This window comes from Schistocerca gregaria, chromosome 4 (genome assembly GCF_023897955.1).
Source record: "Schistocerca gregaria isolate iqSchGreg1 chromosome 4, iqSchGreg1.2, whole genome shotgun sequence".
Taxonomy (NCBI): domain Eukaryota; kingdom Metazoa; phylum Arthropoda; class Insecta; order Orthoptera; family Acrididae; genus Schistocerca; species Schistocerca gregaria.
In genome coordinates this window covers 370,105,497-370,122,266 of record NC_064923.1, presented here as the reverse complement: position 1 = coordinate 370,122,266, position 16,770 = coordinate 370,105,497, and the positions used below count along the sequence as shown (strand labels likewise).

At 43.4% G+C, this 16,770-nt stretch overlaps 1 protein-coding gene across 2 annotated transcripts in view; it reads left to right on the top strand.

Annotated features, from left to right (window-relative positions):
- LOC126365869 (beclin 1-associated autophagy-related key regulator) overlaps positions 1-16,770 on the top strand; it is a 414,889-nt gene that overhangs the window by 280,436 nt on the left and 117,683 nt on the right. The gene's annotated exons all lie outside the window — the stretch shown is intronic.

Here is a 16,770-nt window from a genome sequence, read left to right as displayed (position 1 = left end):
AGAGCGGTCCTCATGTGAAAAGAAATGGCACCACGGACAATCACTCCTGGCTGTCCGGCGGTATGACGGCCGAAAGTCAGGTTGGTATCCAACCGTTGTCTGGAGCGTCTCCACACACACGTCTTCGGCCTAGAATCTCATTCACTGGAGTAGAACTGTCTTGAGTTCCGAGTCCTCTACTTCGAACTCGGCCCCGATCACCAGCGAAGACGTTGTGGAGACGCTCCGGACAGCAATGGGATACCAGCCTGATTGTCGTCCGCCATAAGGCCCAACAACTAGGAGTGACTGATGGTCTGGGGTGCTATTTCATTTCATTTTATAGCATGACACCTTTGGTCGTCATTCGCGGCACCCTTACAGGACAGCGGTACATCGGCATTATTCTACGCCCCGTTTTGTTGCCCTTCTTGGTAAGCCATCCTGGTCTTACATTTAAGCAAAATAATGCCGCCCATACCGTCCACACACGGAGAGTTCCCACTCCTTGTCTTCGTGCTTGCCAAACTCCATCTTGGCCAGCAAGGTCGTCAGATCTCACCCCAGTTGAGAATGTTTGGGGCATTACGGGCAGGATCCTATAACGAACTCGGGATTCTACGATCTTACTTGCCAATTGGACAAATTCGGCACGATATACGTCAAACAACTCTGTCAACCAAATGCGAAGCCGAATAAATGCTTGCACAAGGCGAGAGATGGACGAACGCACTATTTTTTTATGTTCTTCCTCTTGAATACATCGTGCAATTTCTCTGAAATGGGAATCATCTACATCTACATCACATCTATCGATCTCCGTCTCATTCGGATAATTCCTTCGCGGTCAGTCTTTTTTGTGTTAGAATGTGTTTCAAAAAATGGCTCAGAGCGCTATGGGACTTAACTTCTGAAGTCATCAGTCCCCAAGAACTTAGAACTATTTAAACCTAACTAACCTAAGGACATCACACACATACATGCCCGAGGCAGGATTCGAACCTGCGGCCGTAGCGGTCGGGCGGCTCCAGACTGAAGCGCCTAGAACCGCTCGGCCACACCGGCCGGCGATGTGTTTCAGACACGGATAAAGGTATTACAATAAGGGTCTTTATTTCAAGCGAAACTATGCAAATAGTCCGATGTATTCAAATAACAACTCGTAGTTTTTTGTACTAAGATATGAAGACAGCTGTGACAACAATAGATAGAATGTTGTGTTTTCAAAAATAACAGTCGAGAGGTCATGAAAACAGATTCTAGAGAAATGTAGTTTATTAAATTCTTCTTTAAATCCTTTTCATGAAAAACGGCCCATGAATATGCCGATTAGTGTGCTCATACTGCCTGCGCAAGGGCGGTTCGTTTCCACTGGTACATAAACACCGCATAACGTGTCAGAAACAGTGGGGAGATGGTAGATTTAAAGTGAAGAAAAAATAGTAGAGTACTTTTATGAAACTTGGGACTACACTGAACTCCACAATTTTACGTGCAATTTAACTGGTATCTGTCAACATAATTACTATAACCAACTATTTGTTTATGCACAATGCATAATTTAACTCAGATGATCGGTACACAGTTGTTTAAGGCCATGGTATGACTATTAGGAACAGCTCTTGGACAAACATATGTGAAAACAAGTGTGTGCACAGAGGGCTGAGGCGCGGGGTAGCAAATACAGGGTGTTTCAAAAATGACCGGTATATTTGAAACGGCAATACAAACAAACGAGCAGCGATAGAAATACACCGTTTGTTGCAATATGCTTGGGACAACAGTACATTTTCAGGCAGACAAACTTTCGAAATTACAGTAGTTACAATTGTCAATAACAGATGGCGCTGCGGTCTGGGAAACTCTATAGTACGATATTTTCCACATATCCACCATGCGTAGCCATAATATGGCGTAGTCTCTGAATGAAATTACCCGAAACCTTAGACAACGTGTCTGGCGGAATGGCTTCACATGCAGATGAGATGTACTGCTTCAGCTGTTCAATTGTTTCTGGATTCTGGCGGCACACCTGGTCTTTCAAGTGTCCCCACAGAAAGAAGTCACAGGGGTTCATGTCTGGCGAATAGGGAGGCCAATCCACGCCGCCTCCTGTATGTTTCGGATAGCCCAAAACAATCACACGATCATCGAAATATTCATTCAGGAAATTAAAGAAGTCGGCCGTGCGATGTGGCCGGGCACCATCTTGCATAAACCACGAGGTGTTCGCAGTGTCATCTAAGGCAGTTTGTACCGCCACAAATTCACGAAGAATGTCCAGATAGCGTGATGCAGTAATCGTTTCGGATCTGAAAAATGGTCCAATGATTCCTTTGGAAGAAATGGCGGCCCAGACCAGTACTTTTTGAGGATGCAGGGACGATGGGACTGCAACATGGGGCTTTTCGGTTCCCCATATGCGCCAGTTCTGTTTATTGACGAAGCTGTCCAGGTAAAAATAAGCTTCGTCAGTAAACCAAATGCTTCCCACATGCATATCGCCGTCATCAATCCTGTGCACTATATCGTTAGCGAATGTCTCTCGTGCAGCAATGGTAGCGGCGCTGAGGGGTTGCCGCGTTTGAATTTTGTATGGATAGAGGTGTAAACTCTGGCGCATGAGACGATACGTGGACGTTGGCGTCATTTGGACCGCAGCTGCAACATGGTGAACGGAAACCCGAGGCCGCTGTTGGATCACCTGCTGCACTAGCTGCGTGTTGCCCTCTGTGGTTGGCGTACGCGGTCACCCTACCTTTCCAGCACATTGATCCGTCACGTTCCCAGTCCATTGAAATTTTTCAAACAGATCCTTTATTGTATCGCTTTTCGGTCCTTTGGTTACATTAAACCTCCGTTGAAAACTTCGTCTTGTTGCAACAACACTATGTTCTAGGCGGTGGAATCCCAACACCAGAAAAATCCTCTGTTCTAAGGAATAAACCATGTTGTCCACAGCACACTTGCACGTTGTGAACAGCACACGCTTACAGCAGAAAGACGACGTACAGAATGGCGCACCCACAGACTGCGTTGTCTTCTATATCTTTCACATCACTTGCAGCGCCATCTGTTGTTGAAAATTGTAACTACTGTAATTTCGAAAGTTTGTCCGCCTGAAAATGTACTGTTGTTCCAAGCATATTGCAACAAACGGTGTATTTCTATCGCTGCTCGTTTAGTTTTTATTGCCGTTTCAAATATACCGGTCATTTTTGAAACACCCTGTAAATAACAAAAGACATACGTGACTTGTGATAATTACATGACTACTAAAATAAAATACAGATATTTCAGTAGAAATTATTTGCTCTAAACGGAGCTGCAATGAGATATGTAACTTAAATCGACATTTAGAGAAGAGCTGAGACAACCCGTGGAGAGACTCCACGGAGTCTCGGCGACGCAATACACATGACAGCTGTGAGATCCCTATACTCGGTACCTGCACCTGCAACTTCTCCAATACGGACTGAAAGCCAGTCAAAGTGGACGAACAAAACAATGTCGGAAAACTGTTAATAGAATATTCGTTTCTTTTAATTCTTACTATACACTGAAAATGTCTATGCCCTTAAAAGCCAAAGATGCAGCTAACCCGACGTACTGAGTCCGTTGTACACCCTTTCTGAAGAGTCCCTGACAGCAGGGATCACTGTTCTGATACCTGGGCTGTTGGCTAACCACGCGTGCCCATAAATAGATACCCTTCTTCCTGGGGCATTAGGACTCCCGTCAACGGATATCCTGCCACATTACTTTCGCTGCGGCCGTCTGGCGCCAGTGTGGAGAGTCCTTGATCGGAGAAGGTGGCATCAAGGCGGATATTTCGAACACGAAACGTATCACGGTAAATCAACACAACGGTCATTCTCATTCGGCCGTCTCGTCCGACAGGTCTAGATATTTCAACGCGGACAGTTAAAACCCTACTGCTTTCGCTACTGCCTTCCCTACCCCATCGGTAGAGGAACAAGTCAGACAACTATGAGCGAAACAATTTACCCAACGGGTGGTACGTACTAGAATACATGGAGACACTTTTACGGCGACAAAACCATCAAAGTTTGTGGAAGACATAGAGAAATTTAGAGAAATTGACATCCTGGGAGAAACACGCAATGGACCACTATTGATGAAGGCTTCCTCTGTTGCACAGACTCAAGCTCTTGAGGCACGTGAAAGACTGGGTAACGTACCAGTGACTGTTTTACTGACTATTTGACCACATAAAAATCTCATTATGTTTCAAGAAGTTATCTTTCACAGAGATATTGCACGCAAGATAGATTAGGAGCTACGAGCTTATCTCGCACAGCGATGTATACATTTTGTGTCACACTTACCAAAAGGTCCGAAGAATAACAGCGCAGATACAGGCCCTTTCGTCTTGGCCTTTGAAGCAAATGTCGTCACGAAAAAGTTGAATTTAGAGTATTCAGCTGAGATGTGGAACCTTATGTCTCGCCGCCCACGGGGTGTTTGCGATGTTCATATTTTGGTCAAATGTCGTCCTGTTGCACGGCAGACCCAAAATGCCGAAACTGCAGACGGTCACTCCACGAAGATTGCTCTCATGTACAACCGCTCTGGTGTGTCAGTCATACTGAACACCATTTTCCACATTCACCAGTTTGCCGAGTCTTCAAAAAAGAAAAGAAAATACAAGAATATAAAGTACTTAACCACGAAAAAGTAATTGTTGAAACATGATAACCAATTAAGGAAAAGTCACTGCTGTCACAGCCCCCCCACTCCCCCGCCACTTCAATTTTTCCCAAACCAAATCTACCATTGCCCTCTCTTGTGGTTCCCACGATGCCATCTTCAGGAACCATTTTCCGCACCCAGCCAGAGAAGCCAGTTCCTCCTCCAATGTCTACCGGTAACAGTGCTTCCATTTGGGACCCCTCTGTCTGGAAGCCCACACATCACAGGCCTACGCCAGCCAATGGCTGAAGCAGCCAAGACCAGTGGGCCCCAGGGCTGCCCGCTCATCTTCCATCCCCACAGCTACAGCGGATAAGCCCTCACGAGATTATAGGCTATCGAAAATTGCGAAAGAGAAGAAGAATAAGAAGATCCTGGTCCCTTCAGGCCTAAGTAGGACACCTCAATGTGTTGATCCAATAAACTGTAATGGACACTACTGTCACTTCCAGGGACTGGAACCGCTAATATCCTGTTATTTTGCAGTACGTATCACCCTCCAAGAAACTCACTTCATTGATGATCATTCCCCAACATTTCGTGATTACCTTGTGTCCACTGGCCCAGGAGGGCAAGTGGATAGATCTGTACATTGTTTGTTCTGTACATTGTCAGCAATGAGTGATTTCCCCTCCACACCTCGTTCGAAGCAATAGTGGTCTGAATGAAAACTAACACAGCGATCACCATTCGTAACATTTATTTACCTCCAGGCAGGAGGTGCCTTCAGCACAGCCGAGATGTCGGGACAAAGCCAACGGTCGGCTCAGCAAGTTGTATCCATTGTTAAACACATCTTCCACCCTACTGCCGCAGCTTGGTATCACGCTATATGGGGCGCTGTTCCGCCCTGTACTACAAACACTGTTGTCGCGTAGGTAAGGGCGTTGTAGCGCACACACAGGTACTACAAAGAGTGCATCATCGCACACTGCAGTTGGCTCTGCGCCGGGGCCAACGAGATACACGGGCCCTGCAATAAACTTATTACGTCACACTAGTCGGCTTGTCCACCAGTTTTCGCAAACGCTCTGCTCCGTACAGGGTCCACGGGAAATCAGTATTTAGCGGAAAATGTACTGACTAAAGATATTAATTTTGTCGTGTGGAATCGAGAAATTGCATGCATTTAACCACCAAGTTAAGAATTATTTAACTCGTCTGAAACAGTTACTTGCTGCTCGCCAGAGACAGCTACTGGCATTCGTAAGACCTGCAGTGTCACGTACTGTGACGCATGCACCATGGCCTGTCTTTCTCGTGAGCCTCGCTCTGCGCCTACCAAGTATTTTTTTGGCAGCTCAGCAGCGTGACGTAGCTGAATGTCACGTCAAAGGAACCGTTTCAGAGCAGTTGCCAGTTTCTTCTACGAGAAAACGCGAAGGCGCACTACACTAAAATCCATGCACAAGGCTAAAAATTCAGTGTAGCGTACATCCGGTATCGCCACGACAGCTAGCTACACAGACAGCTGTTACCGACCCATGACAAGCTGGATAAACCAGAAGGTAATAATAGCTGATATACAAAAAAGATCAACGAAGAGTAAAAGGAAAAGACAAACATGTTGCGAACTTCACAAATATCCGGAGAATTATGCATACCTCCGTGAAGATCCGGGCATGCAGCTCCGGGGTCAGTGACCAGCGATCGGCCAGTCGGTTGCACGGCTTAATAGCAGCATTGTTTAGACTCCGAATATTTTGTGCGCAGTTCGGACTCTAAAACGTTTTGCACGTTCACACCAAAAGTCTACCAAATAATGGACATTCGCGATCGGTGTTAACAAAATCGATATATGTCAAATTATTAAATTATTATAATTATAAAATTATTTCAATTATAATGACTAGTATTGTAAGTATCCAATAGGAGGTGTCTATATGCGTTAAGCGAACAGTATGTGAACAAGACGACGAAGCTGTGAAAAAACAATTTGTTTACATAAAACACAATTCGATTGGTCTGAAATTGTAAGCCAGTGAAATAACTTAGTTTGAAAATAATGTTCTTCGACATTGGACAGGACCAAGGTTGGGTACGACGAAGAGGCGCAACTGAAATTCCTCCCAAGTACTGTGGACTTAATAGTTTGCCATTGAGAAGGAGTTGAACTGCTGCACATCACAGTCGCAGTGGACACTTGAACAAATGTGTATTAGTCGGTGATGATTAGAAGAATAAACCCTGGTGGTGGGCATTTTGAGTAAGTGTAGTAACCGGTTTTTTTATCATTATTATTTCGACTTGTATCATGCCGTTTCTTTCTTCATATTTAGGGCTATTCTTTTCATCTCTCTGTAGCTCCTACAGCAAAGATACCTTACAAACTATTTTTTATATCAAAATCTATCTTTGTCTGCTCCAGCAATTTTCTTCTTCTACTGCTCCTAGTAACCTTGTAAGGTGTCAGGCAAATCCAACACCTTACATGAAAACCCTGACATGATAAGCAAATCCAGTAGTATGTCATATAGCTCCGAATAAATCGTGACATTAAATTAACCAAAGTAATACAAGTAACGAGTCAGTAAATGGAATGCCACAGACTAACACAAGAATGCCTAAATGCATGTCGTACCTTCCCACCGTGAGGCAGACGCAGTTCCGAGGGGAGAAACGAGGACAGAAGCCGAGAGCAGAACCGTGTTAAGCTAGAAGGCCCTACGATAAGGGACGGACGGGGCAGCCTACCTGTACGACTACACAACCCGCACGTTTTAGCGTGAGACTTTTTCGCGTCTCAGGTACGTCAAGGACGACCCCCAGCCCATGTTAAAAGCTAGAGCCCTCCAGAAAAGCAGTATAGATCTTACGATAACACAAAAAGGGCCACCACCACCCGCAAGTTTTAGCGTGAGACTTTTTCGCGTGTCTGTTACATTAGGACAATCCTCCAGCCCATTTTAAAAGATAGAGCCCTCCAGAAGAACAGTATAGATCTCACGATAACGCTAAAAGGACCACACCAGCTGCAGGTTTTAGCGTGAGACTTTTTAGCGTCTCTGTTACGTTGCAAACTTTAAAAAACATTGCCCCACCACGAAAAATATAACGTTTCTCATTGGATAGACAGAATTTTTGTAGGCGGAACTTAAGGTTAACATTGAGACCCTGATTGGTCAGATGAAAACATAGCCAGATAGTTTTTTTAAACTAACTTCGGTAAATTGTAGTAAGGAGAAGTTAAGAGAGTTAGTTTCGAGACGGCGAGCTGGATGGCTGCTGCGCCGGCCGCTGTCGCCCTGACGCTGCCTAAACACCGACAAGGTAATGAACGCACGCGATGCCGCATTTTTGAGCGCATAAGGCTTCACTCAGAACTGCAGAAGACTCATCTGTTACACCCCCTTTTTGCGTAATACTAGTGTCGATCGTTAATTAAAACTCATGGTGTTCACATTTGCCACTTGAAGTAAAGATCTGAAACGCGATGATTTTTCTTTTATATAATTACTGAGAAGCCACATCAGCCACTGTAATTTACGACAAGTTAGATAAGTAATTAAAGATAATTGAGGGTCACTGTAGACCATTTTGATAGTTTTTTCTTTTGTGAAACTTAAATTAAGCCTAGATTATAGATGTGATATGGCATAGGTCATCCTTCGATCGATTGTAGAACTTGGAAACCCATTTAGGGAATATTCGTTCTGATTTTTGTTGAACGCAGTTGGTTTTTACCATCCTGTATTAAAACATTTCCTTTTATCAATAGTGCAATTTATAAATGATGTTTTGTGAGTAGAATAAAATTTCCAGTGGTAAACTTAACTGCTTTTTCGACGTTATTTTACCAGCTAACTAAAAATAGGAAAGCCTTGAACCCTTTCCACTATATTTAGTTAGTATTAAGATTCTTTTACAGGGAGTGCAGTGGAGCTGACGCTGAGATCATTTAGTATTTGGTTATATTATCGCTAGTCTCACTGAACTCTTCTGAATTCTACATGTCATGTGTGGTCTGGCGTCTTCTTACCAGCAACAGGTCCCAGGTTCAAACTAGTCAATTCCCTAAAAAAACACGCTCAGAGCGTCGTTGCGCGAAAGTGGTAGGGAGACACGATATAGTACAATCAGACACCACCATGGATGTTTAGAACCTGTCCCCTCTTCTGGAAGGCATTTCCGTACTTTTATTTTCGCCTTCTCTGGTTTTTTTCAACGTCCACGTTTCATTTCCACATGGTAGTTTGTTCTAGTCCAACAATTTTTTTTTAAAAAAAGAAAAATCTTACTAAACTTTAGATTATGGGACTATGGGACTTAACATCTGAAGTCATCAGTCCCCTACAACTTAGAACTACTTAAACATAACTAACCTAAGGACATCACGCACATCCATGCCCGAGGCAGGATTCGAACCTGCGACCCTAGCAGCCGCGTGGTTCCGGACTGAAGCGCCTAGAACCGTTCGACCACAGCGGCCGGCGACAAAATGAGAATAAAAAGCTTTGGAAGAATGCTGAATATTAAATGGCTATATCGGATAACTAATGAAGTAGTGAATCAATTTGGGCAGCAAAGAAATGAAAATCACATTTCTCCCAGGAAAAAAGGGATCAGTTGATAGGTTATATTCTGAGGCATCAAGGAATAGTGACTTAGGTGATGGAAGGAAGCGTGTAAGGTAAAAACTGTAGAGGGAAACAGGATCTTGACTACAGTAAGCAGTTTCAAATAGATGTAGGTCGCAGCAGTTATGCAGAGACAGAGACCTTTGCATAGTATAGACTAGCGCGAAGAGCTGCATCAAACCAGTCTTCGGCGGCAGTAACAAGAATTGGAAAGTATATAGCATCAGAAAATTCTTCAAGAATGACACTAACAAAATGCAGTAAAACATAATTATCCTTTATCTTATGAATCTCATGTTGAACGACTCTCTAATGTGTAGTTTCCACGATTACTTGAAATGCATTACTATAAATGTTACTTTTGTTAATAAGCTAGGGTGAAGCAAATGGTACTAAGTATTAAAATGTACGATTGAATTACTTAATACACATGAAAATGGACGTGCGGCTACGTAACACTGGTCTGTGTTTACCAGTGAAGTTTGTTTCCTTTACGAGGATTTTCTGCTTCAGTTTAGAGTTCGCTACGAATCCTACAAGAATAAATATACACTGCTCAAAAAGATTAGGGAAACACGCCTCTGGACGTCTACCATACCCCACTGAGCAATAACTGAGGACTGTCTTTATCTTTCACAAATCAAGTACAGGGCAAAACATCAGTACATCCTCAATCGTTTACCTGAAAAGGACTGAAATGTCCCATAGGTGTCGAAAACAAAGTGGAAACATTCATCTCGTCATTCTGGGTGCTTTTAATTGACCTTCGAGAGCTTCAGTAATTTGTACGACGTGCGCGTTTGTTTATCACTGCCTGACAGCTACGTGGCATGCGCCGTATAAGCCTTCGTAGGTCACCCTGTGGTATCCGTTCCACTCTTCAAAGTGGGCCCATGACAGCTCTGGGAGAGTCTGTGGTGGAACAGAGCGACCACGAACAAGTCTGTCAAGAACGTCACACATACGCACGCAGGGTTTAGGTCGTAACCCACCAATGGCAAATCCATTACTTCAATGTCCAGGCTCCGCAAGACGTCCCTGCTGACGCCCGTCACAGTTGTTCTGGCATAGGAAGGAATTCAGGGCCACCACCGTATGCAGCAGCCACCACACGGTCCAAAAGGACCTGTTCGGCGTGTTGCGTGACGGTGAGGCGACCATGGACAGCGACAGGATCCGTGCCGCTGTCAACACCGAAGCCTCCACACAATATTACAGAATCTTAAATATCTGTTTATTTCCTGAGACAGCATTTGGCAGGTACCGCTCGCCACCGATCTCCGCACCCGAACACGGCCATCACCTTGTGACAGAGGATATCTGGACACGTCTGTGAATGCAACGTTTCGCCATGGACGAAGATGCAAGTGTCCTCCGTCGGGCATGGGTGTGTGTGTTGTCCTTAGCATAAGTTAGTTTAAGTTAGATTAAGTAGTATATAAGCCTAGGGACCGATGACCTCAGCAGTTTATTCCCATAAGAACTTACCACAAAAAATTTTGGAACACGACGTCTGCGTTGTAAGGTCCTTTCTCGTAACCTGCTCGCTACAGTGCGATGGACATAGCAGCTCCAGTGGCCCTTCTGAGATCGTCTTGTAGTGCTCAGGAGGTATCTGTACGACACCGCAACATAGAGATGACCAGATTTCGGTCTTCACGTGAGATTGTAGTCTATCGGCGACCCTGTCCAACTCGCCTTGTGTACTGACCTGTCTCCCTGTAGCGTGTACACAGCCCATGGATAACAAAAGGAGAGGCATTGAAATCTCCAGCAGCACGACCGAAAGTTGATCCTTTTTGGATAAAACAGACCGCCGTTGCAACTTGCACTGCATTAAGCTGTCGCACTGCATGTGCTTGGTTGAATACAACGTCCACAAATGACAACTGCCATCTGCGTATCTCACTAGAAAACACTGGGACGCCGATACTCATTTCATTCTCAGGAGTCAGCTAATACTGTAATGGATAACACAGCCAATACATGGCGAATGATTTCAGTTGTTGCCTAGACTGAAAGCGAAGATATCAAGCCATGCAATAAGACCACAGGTACTGTCTGTATCAAAATAGATCTAACATACCGGACGTTGTTAGTGTGTTCCTCTAATTCTTCTTAAAAGTGTATTTTTATGTCTGATGTTCATGCAGTCTAGCTTTGATCATCTGGAGTAGTCTTGCTTCCCAAATTTCTCATTTTCCTGTTACTGTATCTGTTCTATTTTCGTTGAGCATCTTGGTAATTTTATATACTATTCTTATACACTTTAGTTTTAGCTTTGACTATGTACACTCTTTACTGCATTCGACATGCCTTCTTCCTTCCTTCCTTCCTTCTTCTACAAGGGCTACGTTGTCTTCAAATATTATCCTTGGTATCTGTGCCTGTTTCACTTTTAAATTTCTTCTGATATTCCTCTTTCACCTCCTTCATCGCTGGTTCTAAATGATGAGTAAGAGTGGTAACAACATGCAACCTGCATGGACTAATTCACAAAACAAACTTATACTATGTTGCTGGTACCCAACATTTTTCTAGCATGTCAGTATCAGATTAAGGTAGATGATTTTTTCAGTATAACTTACATGAAAGAATAAAGGAAATAGCCTATTCTGACAGCTTACGTGCTGAAGTTGGAAAGTAATCGACTCATTCTTATCTTGTGTTGCGAAACTGATAACACACAGCTGGCACAGTATCCATATCAGTTTTTAATTCGTCGGTGGCTTTAGCATTAACCAAAAAGCTACTATAAACACAGAAGCTCAAAGACATAAATTAAGCTTTTGTGTCACCTAGAAAGAGTTACATATTTCAGCAACGCAGATCTGTGAATCGCTGAACTGGTGTTGATAAGTTGGGCTTGAAATAACACATATAACGAGATAAGAGAATTATTTCTGAAAGAGCTGTTATAGTGCTGTGCAAACTGCTATCTGTGATCGTCTACTGTGTTGTCTTCTAGTAAACTTACTATGTATTCAAGAAACAAGGAACTTCCAAAGTTTCTCAAATATACTTTTCAGAATCAAAAGCGCCTCAAGATTGCAGTCAGATTAAGTAGTAGCAGGTAAAAAGACTGAAACAATGGTCTTGAAGTAAAATATATGGTCTTGAGATAAAATTTTGCAGTTCAGGTGTATTTTGTTTCAGTCTTCTTGCTTCTAACTGACGCCAGTGTGCGGACTTGTTCTTCGCCCAGTGTAAGGTCGTGATGCATCTCATTTACTCTCGCTATAGGTCAGCTAGAGGCCCCCAAAGCGAAACTAAGAATTTACTCAGCTACTTGTGCTAGGGTCCGATGCCGAGCGTTTAGGAGTATCTGAAATCCGATACAGAGAGGGGAAACCCTATGTGGAAGGCGAATAGTGATAAAGGGAGAAATGCACTGAATTGTAATTTGTCTAATTCACATTCACGTTCGTCTGGAACCGTGTCAAAGTGCCTACAAAAGGAAAAATGGACGTACATAACTTTTTTGCAAAGAAACCGCGATATTCACCAAGATAAGCTGCTGGCAATGCTATTTTTATCTACTACGAGTTCCAATCGCACAGTCACCAAGGGCGCTGATTATGACCAGATATTTACGAAAAAGATTGACTGTCTCATCGTAAAAATGAACTAACCGCGATATACTTGCTCGTATCCATCATACTTAGGTCGTCAAATATAAAATATAACCTATTCTGTTCTGTTGTAGTAAAAACTACTATCCAACAATAATCCAAGTTAGAGAAATTGGCAATAAAAACTTTAGTAGTAGCCCTCCCAAAAACATAAGTGAATAGGAAATACAATAAGCTATCGAGGTCGCACGGAAAACGTAAAATTACGAATATCCAAATTACTCAAGTTTTCACCAGAAACTGTTTACTCTATTAACAAAATACTCTACTTTCCACATTTGATAGCCCATTGTATAACAAGTTACTGGCAGCTTTACAAAATTACACTTGATATACTCTATATTTCATATCACTGGCTTTTAGTTAACGCTCGGGAAATAATCGTTCAAATTTTTGTGTCTTTCATTCACTTTCTTTCCTGATGACGTTTCTTACAGTCCGCATAGCCGAAAAGTACGTATGGTCGAACTAATTCTGCACTGTGTACCTCAGTAACAGAGCCAAGTATTACATTGACTCGGTGTATGTAATAATGGGTTCCTCGAAAGTCTCGTCTTCGTTTTCTTCTTCCTCTAATGATCACAAATTGTTCCCTATATCCGCGTCACTTAGCTGTTCAAATCCCGGTTTGTAGGCATGGTTATTTAATGACTTACGAATGTTTTTTCACCTACGTCTTCACAACCAGAAATGTGAATTCTAAACGAAAATGTTCGTTCTAATTGCGTATAACAGAATACTTTAGACTTCATGCTTTATTATTTTTCAAAACTCACCGAACTATGGACGTATAGTCCGCACACAGGTAATCGGGAGTGTGTTGTATCAGATTTCTGTGGACATATAGTGAGGCTGAACAAAGGCTGCTGACCGATAATATATTGTAGCAGCTTTTAGAAGACGGGAAGTACTTGGAAGAAGTAAAACTGAGGGAAGTGAAGTCACTACACAGGCGATTCACAGCAGTATAGAATATAAAAGGTGCGAATTATTAACATAAAAAAGTCCAGGAACGGAAGCTTAGTTGGCCGAAAGAGACAACATTAAAGACCATGCAAAAAATGACAAGAATGGAGCAGTTCAAATATAACAAAAAAGTATTACTTTTTCCAGTACCGACATAGCAATAACAGGACATTTGATATACTGAGAATTTTAATTCGTTGAATGCATTCTATTGTCCTTTTCGTACATAATTTTAAAATAGTGATAAAAACGTTGGCTGTGGACCAATTGTCCACGGGCTGGGAGCAAAATACACGAACTGATGTTGTTTAATAATATACAGTTAAATGGGTCAAACGTGCTCTTACAAATCTAAAGTAAATGTAACCCACGGACAAACACAAGCGAAGCATGGATAGAGATGAGTAAAGTAAAATTAGTTCTACGGGAAATAAAACATAGAACCTCCGAATAAAGAATGCGACCAGTGAACGCCAAGATTTTTTTTTTACATTCTTGTTTTGGAGCCACAAGTTGTATAAATACAAATATATGCTTTTTTAACTGGATTTAGTGTTGTGGGACTTTTGTATCACAATATTTCACCTTTTACTGTCAGATTCATTTCTGTCACTACTTCAGTTTCGACCGTGTTGTCATTTAAGTGCAGTATTTCGTGTCTATGCACACGCCAAGTAAGTAAGGAAATAAGATCTTTTTCTATAACGGCATGTAATGTTTACGAATTTCAGAAAACAATGAAATTTTTGACATTGAATAGGCACGAAATCTTCCACTCGAAAATAACAATAAGTCGCAATTGCAGTCGTAATGATTGAAATAAAGGCGGCAGAGGCCAAAATATTGCAATGAATAGTGAAATCAGATACAAATCTTGCACAGTAAATGCAAAACCAAATAACTATAAGGTAACATCTAAATCGGTGTGCCGCCCTTGGCAGCACAGTGACCGAGTAAGGTGGAGTTCCGGTTTCGTCTTCTGGTCCGGCACACACTTTTAATGTGTCAGCTAATCACGCAGCGTATACTCCAAAGACAGCAATAGAAACGATTCTCGGCACAGAATCATGTGTCTTACATGTTCGCGGGCGCCATCAGCATCGTGCAAAAATAATTAAGAAACTTAGCTACCGTTTAAACTTCGCTGATAACAAGGCAACATTGCAGCGGGTGTGACTCAACATTCTTTATCTGGCAGCTAGTGACATGTGCCACAAATAAATAAAGAAGCCAGATTCACTTGGTTTTTAATGTATTCTTTTGGCAACAACTCTAACCTTCATACATGTGTTTCAGTGTATCCTTTTGGTAACTACTCTAACCTTCTTTCGGGTTATTCTGTCAACGCTAAATGTATACCATTATTATGGTCACTACTGTTAACGATGCCGCCTCCTGAGTTGTCTTCGAGCCCCAGTGGCTGAAACGAAGACGTAGAATGGTTACTTCTATCGTTAGGCAAAACTGCTTCTTCCTACGGCAGCTTCCGTGGCCAGTCTTTTACGTAACGGAGGCATATCGCAACTACAAGAGCATGTGATATCTGTGATGGATGAGGAAAGGACACCACGTGAGAGAGATAGCTTTTGTCGCTGATAGTTTCTGTTCGTTGTCGCAAAAGGAACATTGAAAATACCAGGTAATAAAGACACTGAGGAACTGACTGTACGGCTATGAAACATATCTACTTATTTGTTAGATAGTTTAATTAATTTCTTTGCGTGTTTTTGGGTACTTGCATTGTTTAATTCATATATTTCGGGCGTATTATAGTATTTGACAGTTGTAGCATCGCGCTGTAGTGTTTACTTCGTAGATTCTTATTGAAATTGCGTGTGAGTTTCGTATAGGAGGTGCAATTTCGAGTTTTTGTTACTGTAATCGTAAATTCAGCAGATTGTAGCGCAGTCGTTAGGCATTTGTACAGGTTAGTTGATACATTCTTTGCGTGTTTTGCTTGCGTTATCTAGGCACGGACTCGTGTTTCAGTAACTGTTGTTCAACATCGATTAGAATGGACAGGGACTGCGATTGCTGTGTTCGGATGAGGGCTGACTTGGCATCGCTTCGCTCACAGCTGCAATCGGCGCTGACTTCAGTCGCGCAGCTTGAGGCTGTTGCCAATGGGCACCACTGTGGGGAGCCGGACTTGGTTATCACGGGGATGTCAACCTCGTCCCGTCTGTCCCCAGATCGGTCTGCCGCTGTGGTTGCCCCGGTTGCTGCCCGCAGTGGGGCTGAGCCCTCGCCTGTGGTTGATTGGGAGGTCCTTCCAAGGCGTGGCAGGCAGCGAAAGGCGTCCCCGGAGGCTGATCAGAAAGCCTCCCCGGTGCGTCTGACAAACCGGTTTCAGGCACTGTCTCTGGCTGAGCCAGATGCAGCTGCCTGCCCTGTTTCAGAGGATCATTCTCAGCCTTCAAGCTCCGGACAATCGCAGAGGGTGGGCTTACTTGTAGTTGGGAGCTCCAATGTTAAGCGCGTAATGGGGCCCCTTAGGGATACGGCGGCTAAGGAGGGGAAGAAATCCAGTGTGCACTCCGTGTGCATTCCGGGAGGAGTCATTCCTGATGTGGAAAGGGTCCTTCCGGATGCCATGAAGAGCACAGGGTGCAGCCAGCTGCAGGTGGTGGCACATGTCGGCACTAATGACGTGTGTCGCTTTGGATCTGAGGAAATTCTCTCTGGATTCCAGCGGCTATCTGATTTGGTGAAGGCTGCCGGTCTTGCTTACGAGATGAAGGCAGAGCTCACCATCTGCAGCATCGTTGACAGAACCGACTGCGGACCTTTGGTGCAGAGCCGGGTGGAGGGTCTGAATCAGAGGCTCAGACGGTTTTGCGACCGTATTGGCTGCAGATTCCTTGACTTGCGTCATAGGGTGGTGGGGTTTCGGGTTCCGCTGA